Below are 8,449 nucleotides of genomic sequence, written 5' to 3'. Positions count from 1 at the left end.
CATGGGAGGTGAGCAAAAAAGTTTGGATTTTTAAAACCTGAAAATATAGGATTTTTTATTATTATTATTCTTTATTTACTAGTTTTTAACCGAAAATGTATTTTTTCAGACTAAAATCTTTAATGTTCTTTGGAAACATTTGCAAGTTTTGGATTTTTTTTTTTTTGTAGAAGGGCCATACTGGAATGATTGTGATTTTTTTCATGCTTCTTTTTTTTTTGTGAAACCTAAAAATATATATATATATGGATATGGATATAAAATTAAAATTATATTGAAAAACAAGGGATCCTCTGGAAACTCACCAGTTGGTTTTCCGTTATATGGTTAAATTATTCCTGGCCGGTGGGCCGTGCTGAGACCTCCCACCTTATGGGGTGGGTGGTGCTTAGGCTGGATCTTGGAGTAGAAAGCTTCAAATGGGTGGGGTATGCTGAATAGTAGGCGGAACATAATTTAGAGTGGGTGGGGCTGCAGTTACACCGCTTTTCCCTATGGTGGCGCCCTACGGAGGCTCCGCCACAGACTGCCTTACAAGGCACTGTGCAGGATATGACATCACGGCACAAACCATCACTCCCAGTATATTGGCAAAGAATCTGTGTTTCAATTTATCACGGACTTAACCCTTTCTGTTTCCCCACTTGGCACAGAAAGGGTTAAACACGGGGCGTATTGTAACGTGTTCCGATGCGATTAGCATGATGCTGTTCCTAACATATAATAACAATTATACTTGGAAAAAAAATAAACCTTAGAACAAATAATGAAACATGTAAATTACTTGGAGAGAGAAAATAAATGGGATTACTGCTATAAATATTAATCCAAGAAACCCAATACCTAAAGAATAAATGTTCTCTGGCGGATGAGATGGGTGAGAGTTATTCAGAAAGGTCACCGGGCTCCATAAACACAGTAAACGAGAACTGTCTGATCCGCCATAAAACCAGAAAAACTCATCTCAGCCTCAACAACCATCTGTCCGGGGATTTTCCAGCATTTCATGCAAATTCCCCTCCGTTTCCCACGATGCCTCAGTGCAGGCTGCATTGGAATCCCATTGTTCAGCCCGAGCAGGAAGTTGGAAGCCACTTCCTGTTCTCTCCCTCCCATCAGCCCGAGCAGGAAGTTGGAAGCCACATCCTGTTCTCTCCCTCCCATCAGCCTGAGCAGGAAGTTGTAAGCTGCTTCCTGTTCTCTCCCTCCCATCAGCCCGAGCAGGAAGTTGGAAGCCGCTTCCTGTTCTCTCCCTGCGTTGTTTTAGCGGACGGCGCATGAGCCTCTAGCGCTAGAGATTGTTTCCAGCCACACAGGTCCCTCCGTAACGCTATTATCACAGATACCTCAGGGCGACGGGCGATTTATACCCCATGACGGGGCAGCAAGATTGCGGCTCCCAAATACAGTGCAAGAGAAAGTGCAGGGGGCATTAATATTAATAATACAAATTAAATAAAAAAATTTAAAAATAAAAATTAAGTGAATAGGAAACAACTCAATTGTCATTTCTAAAGTATTCATTTCTAAGAACTAGTACTAATATTATCCGGAATATGACATTTTCTGTTTAACCCGTTGAGTGCCTCTGTATGGAGTACCCATTTTTCATTGAAAGATTAAAAGTAACGTACTGTAAGGACGCGTTTGCTACATTCTCATTTTACAAACTTGAAATAAATCAACCCTTTAAAAACCAGGGATATTTTTGTGTTCCTGTTATGTGTTTTTTCCACCGTTATTTCTCTCTTTCTACGGAAAACGCAGGTTTTTTTTTTAAAACCATATATATATATATATATATATATGACATTATTTTTTTGTAAATACAATTTAAAAAATGAGATTTAAAAAAAAAAAACTTGAATTCACAGCTTTACAGGTATATGAAATAGGGTAAAATACCAAAAATACCGTATATTCTTTATCACGCACTGATAAAAAAAAAACCCTATAGTGTTAATAATAATTTTTAAGAGTTTAATTTTTTTTAACCCCATACCTGCTCTAACCCTATATTTTTAATTCCCCACTTAAAAAAAATCCCCAACACAAAACCTACTTAATATACATTAAAAAAAATATATATAAAAATGAACTCTCTTGGTCAGATAAAAAAAATAAAAAATATATACTTTTTTATTTACAAAAAAACCTGAATTTCGGGATCTCCGTCTCCAACCAGGGCACAGAGGAGCTGTATCCGCGCATGTAACTGGCCGTAGAAGCGATCGCGAAGGCTGACCATTCCGGCCACAGAGCGGCCGGCAAAACCAGCGCTGACCCTGCACTCTCCGCCATCGCAGCAATGTGGGGCTCTTTTTAACCCATTCCTCCATTGACGTATTTGGTTCCTGGGTACATCACTGGTCGCAAAGGGGTTAATACCATACAACTGTTTTTCTAAGAAGAAATGAACAAAGAATTCAAATTCAAATAAAGTCTGTAACGAAGTTGCATAAAACCAACAAATCGATCTCTTTCACTAAATAACCCAAAGGGGTCTCTTTCACTAATTAACCCAAAGGGGTCTCTTCTTCGGTCGGAATCAGAATTAAGGTCCAAAAACTCACGTAACTTTACATCTATTTCTACGATAAAACGTTTCGACCCTCGATTTCCTCTCGCATTAATAAGTCCATTTTTTTCCTTTAGCCAAATAAGTAAACATTCAAGGGTTTTATTCCTGCGCAGAAAACCTTTTTTTTTACTGAATCTGGAGTTTTTACAGGATTCCTTACAGCTTAATAATGAACATTAAACATTGAGCTGAAAATCATCGTCGTAACCAAACCGAGAGTTTCTAAGAAAACCAGAAATCCAATTTCTATATCAAAGGAGCCCCAATGAAGCCCCAAATGAAATAATCCTCCGTGACTCAAAACTTAATGGAGACGCTAATTTAATAAAGTCAGTATAAATAGTTACAAAGGGTCCCTCGTAGCGCTGCGGCTCCGCGTCACCTGTCATCGCCGCGGCAGCGAAAGCTCGTCGCCCGACGGCTATCTCCATCTTCATCTCTTCCACGGAGGAGCCTGTTGTCAAGGAGACATTTTTTCCATAATTTCTGGACAATATAATTCTAGTGTCAGGAATACAAACCCAGATGCAATTCTAACCTCTAAAAATAAAGTTTTTCCATTAAAAGTGTATTTTTTTGTTACATTTTAAGCTCACTTAAAGATTACGTATGTATGACAGCACTACGGAATATGCTGGCGCTATATCCATAAATGTAATGAAGATATAATCCTGAAATTGAAAGCCGCGATTTGAGTCGCATTTCTTTTTCCTTTTTATTCTGGAGAAATTCTTTTTATGTTATTTTTATATTTCCTTTAGCTTTTGATACTTTGTGTATTCTTAACACTCAAACTTGATACATTGTATCTCTTATCGTCACTCGCTTTGCTATGTTGTTATATGTTACGCACTTATTGCTGACTATGTTTTTTTATTAATTCAGAATTAATTGTATTATTTTTTTGGGGTGGGGAATTAAAAAATCTGGAAAAACTTTCAATTAAAAAAAACTTTGAAAATGGAAAAAAAATAATACTCAGCATTCAGTCCCATATATAGAGCTGTATGGAATAATTAACTTTTTTTTTATTTCAGGTGATCTCCCAATTTTTTCCGCCTCGGGAAAAGGGATTAAGAAAATAACCCCCCCCTCAAAAAAAAAATGCCAAATTTTATGGTAAATAAACACTGAAAAAATCTATTGGAGTTTACAGACTAAAATTAGCATCACTTATGTGTCAAATCCCATACTTTCTGTACATGAGCAGCGTTCTTAACTGCATCATTATTCCTCCCCATTGCCGCACCACAACCTTTTCTGATTGGCTCTGGTACATGAAGAGAAGTGAGGAGAGGGACAGGGGTAATAATTTATCCTGCAGTTTATATTATCTGGCACAGAACTCAGATTCACATGCGTGTATAAATTCCCTCGTTGTATTCAACTCTACCACTTCTGCTTGGCGGCTGTTCCAAGTATCTACCATCCTTTCAGTTTTATTTTATGTCAATTTATAAAAATATCTTTCTAGTAGTTTTGCAGCATTCCTTTTTTTTTCCATTATCCGGAAAGCTCGAGTCTCTTGGGTACCTGGTTTACTGAAAAACTGCCCGAATTTCAAGAAAAGCTACTGAAATACAAGTAAATAAATACTCCATCACAAAACGGAATAAAAAATACCATGATCCCTAGAAAATCAGGACATTAAAATTCATCGCCACGGAATAAGTTCCATATTTTATCTTTTACCGATACCGTATTTAAATATATTTTAATATTTCAGTACATACACGGCATCGCCACACAGAGGGGAGAGGGAAAACCACCGAATGAATGATGATTCTGCGTTTGGGGACGAAGATGCTTCCGGCAGGAATATTGCGTTTTATTCATTTTGATGACCTCGTCCGTCTCATTCCGGTCACATTTCAAGTGGTTTCAGACACTGCCGGAATATGTAAAGAAATGGAAGGAGCCCCCGATGTGTGTTTATCAAATAAATAGATTTTAATAATCTGCATTTAGAGATAAACCATAAAAAAAAACGATCCGAGTAACTCATCTGCGGCTCCTCCATAAACAGAGACGCCTTTCCCCGTAACGGGTTTCGCCAACAATACGGTGACTGAACGGGGTGAGAACCTGGAAAATTCGACCCATGTTGGTGGGGAATGGGATCAGGGGACGGACTGGGGATGACGAGGTGGCGCCGGCTCTTTAAGGCCAGCGGCTACCTTTTTAAAGGCTGGCCTCTGGGGGCGGAGCCTGGGAGGTAGAGCGGCACTGGCAGCGCTGAGCATGTGCAGTAGGCCTTCTCTGGTGAGGCTGGATAACGGAATCAGGACCGCAGGATTGTGGCCCCCGAATCCCCCTGTCCTGCCGACCTCTACCTCTGCCCCAACAAGCGCGACAGACATAGAGCTCAGCAGGAGTGAGTGGCAAAATCAGGACTGTCCCGCACAAAGCGAGGCAATTGGGAGGCATGTGACACAGTGATGGAAGTTAATGCATGAAATATCCATAAGGCTCCTGATTCTCAGGGGGGGCAACAGATCCAGGGGGGGGCAGAAGTCACCCTGCTGCAAGATAATGGGGCAGATAGTCTTAGACCATCAGGCGCCTCTCTATCCGGCTGCTCAATGGGCCGCTGGGGCAGAGCAAACGGTAAATACACCTCTGATCCCCACTCCTCATTCCTGCGATTACCCAACCTACTAATCATGTTTATGTAAATGAATAATACGTTAATAAATGTATAATATATATAGATATATATTAAATACATTATATAAAGATATATATATTATATACATTATATATAGATATATATTATATGCACTATATATAGATAATATTATATATATATATATATTATATATATATATACGGTATATAAAATATATATATTATATGTATATATAATATATTTATTATATATATATAATATATATATTATATATATATATATATTATATATATATATATATTATATATATACACAATATATATATTATATATATTACATTAGATATATATATATATACATGTAGAATACAGATGGTCTTTTTATTTTATTTAACCGTTTCCGTGCCTGGCAGTTCACCTTAGAGGTAACACGTCCCGCTGCCCTGTTTGCTGTTCAGTATCTTACCTATCCCTGCTATAACAGGAGTCGTCGGGGCCCCTGAATTATTCATAAACGCGATAAACGGCGTCACTCGGATGAGAAGTTAATCCACAAAATAACTCGGCGGGTCTCAATTCCATCACTTTGCCATGGGGAGGAAAAAAAAAAGACGACTTCAAATGCAGACATTATCAAAAAACTGCGAAGGCAGGCGAACGGGCCGCGCAGGGGCCAATAACATAAAAGCACTCAGCACTCTAATGACGATGACATCAGAATAAAGAAAGAGATTCCAAATGGAAATGATACATCTGCCTCAAACGGAGGAAATTGAATTCCGGTAATCGCAGCGCCGAGCGAATCAATTTTATTATTTTATTTGCAAAGTGATAATGTTGGCAGCCGATGCCACCGATATTCATTGTCTGAACGGAGAGCGAGGGCCGTGGGGGCCACATCCGTTCCAGAGAGAAATCCTCCCTGAGTAAAGGCTTCTCTGCTGTCTGAGATAAGGGGGGACTGACGGGGGGCCGGCTTGGAGCCCCTTCTTACACACCTTACCCGTTACCCCGTTGGACACGGACCTCGGCCAGACTTATGTTCTAGGTGATTCTAGACGCTGACACCTCAATCCCCGCCGTTATTCATTCCTCATCTAAGAATAAAGATAGGTTTTTTTGCCCCATAATATAAAGTTTTCAGGCAGCTGCATATCAGCCGTTTGTTTGATTCTCGCTCTGTTATCTGACCCCCGATCTACTAAACCCCCTGACTCCTTATCATACTGCCTGTGGGGAGTAATAGAATGGCTCAGTCTTAATCACCCAGTCGGACTCTCTGACTAATGAAAGTCTATAGAGGAAAGGACTTCATTAGCATCGCCATAAAGCGTCAGCTCAGTGTGGTGTTTGAGCCGGGAAAATCACCCAAAATGTCACATGACTGACAGCACCGGCGGCTCCAGGTCTGCAGATAAAGGGAGTTTATTGGGGCAAAAAGAGATTAAACACTGAGCGAGGGGGAGGCGGCTGAGGGTGAAGCTCCTGGTCAGGCTTGAGGCAGCGGGGAAGGTGAATGTGCCTCTGGCCGCGGTGGCCCTCAGGTGATCGTCAGCGTGAATCCCTTCCGAGAGACATTAATCAGATTCTCATCCTCATCAGCAGACGATTGAACTGCGGGTTACGTGGGAAATCACTGGTGATGTCATTAAAGAGGAATAATTGTGATTCTTGGTGACAGAAAATCCATCGTTTGGGGAACAAACAGCTCATCAGAGAAGAGAATTTATTCCTCCCCACTACTTAATGTCCACAAAAGGTCCGACGTCTACATTTTACATCGACTCAAAATAAAATCCATTTCCTTTCAGTTAATTAAAAGAGGAGGAGGAGGAGGGAGGCCGCTGCGGCCCCCGAAAACAACCCGAAACCCCCCTAAAGTATAAACTGTTACTCTGTGCTGGGGTAACAACCACCATCATTTACCCCGGACATATTCAGGAGTAAGCAGATGGCAGACAAACCGACCCTAGGGGTGTAATAATTACTGAACTCTAAATGCCCCACTCAGTTACACAAATTGCCCTGCCTTCCTGCATCCGATGCCCAACAATTTAGAATTATGCTAAAGGGTTAACTGCCCCATAAAACTACCCCCCCCATCTGTAAATTTACAACCAAATAATAGCTTTTGGAATAAAACCTCGATGTTTTCCTTTAGTTCATTACATGGATTTCTGCGATGGAATTATAAGCGGCTGCTCGGGTCGGGGTGGAATAAATTCCTGGTGATTAATCTTACGGGTGAATTATTAATCGCGCCCGCGGTAATTACAAACCGTATGGATCTGCAGCCTGGCGCTGGGATTAATGGGCAGCGAACGCCGTCACTGTTCTTGGCTGTCTGTAAATGTTGATATTTTTTAGCATTTTCACCCGGTTGGAGTTAATTAAGCCCCCCCAAAAAAGCAGTTTTAACCCTTTGGGGGCTAAGAGTCCAGAAAGCTAGAACCTCCTCGAACGTAAAGGCTCCCGGTACTCGTCACGGAAACTCGCAATAACTCGATGAGCGCTCGATTCGTTCACTCCGGCCAGCCGGGGACTGAGTGCGAGAAAGGGGTCGCCGGGACTTTAAGGCCAGCAGCTGCCGAGCGGCGGAAGCGGGAATGGCGGCTGGAGATGCGCACAGCGTCAGCCAGCGAACTCCGGCAGATTGGGGCGAGTTTGGGGCGATGCGGTCGGCGTCTCCCGTGTTCCTGATAGCCGGACCAGGCCTGACTCCATCAGTTGTTATGCACGCCTCCCAACTGTCCCGCTTTGTGTAGGACAGTCCTGATTTTGCCACGCTATGCCTCCGAGCTCTACCTCTGTCCAGTGGCTCAGGATTTAATTCTCCGGTGTCTGAGATGCGGCAGAACGCATGCTGAGCAGGGGGAGAATTGTGCGCATGCGCAGTACCGCGGCCCCCCAGGTCCCCATTCCCAGACAAATCTGACCCTTCTAGTTTTTAATTTGGGGATCCAGTCTCCACTGTGACGTTAAAAATAAAAAATAGTTTTTAACATTTTTTTGTTCCCCCCCAAAAAAAATCTTTAAAATTGGGGTGTATGGCTGGGGCTTTAAGCCCCCCTCTTTACATTTCACGCTTACTCTTTGGACTAAATACCTTCAAAGTGATTACGCCGATTAATAAAAACAAGAGGTTTATGAGCAGTTTTAATAACATAATTTGGATCTACCAAATATAATGAAGACAGCCCCCCCCTTAACACCACCTATAATACTATTATTATTATTGCA

The sequence above is a fragment of the Spea bombifrons genome, chromosome 6, assembly GCF_027358695.1.
Source record: "Spea bombifrons isolate aSpeBom1 chromosome 6, aSpeBom1.2.pri, whole genome shotgun sequence".
NCBI classification, from domain to species: Eukaryota; Metazoa; Chordata; class Amphibia; order Anura; family Pelobatidae; genus Spea; species Spea bombifrons.
The sequence above is the reverse complement of the archived record's forward strand: the minus strand, read 5'-3'. Positions refer to the sequence as shown.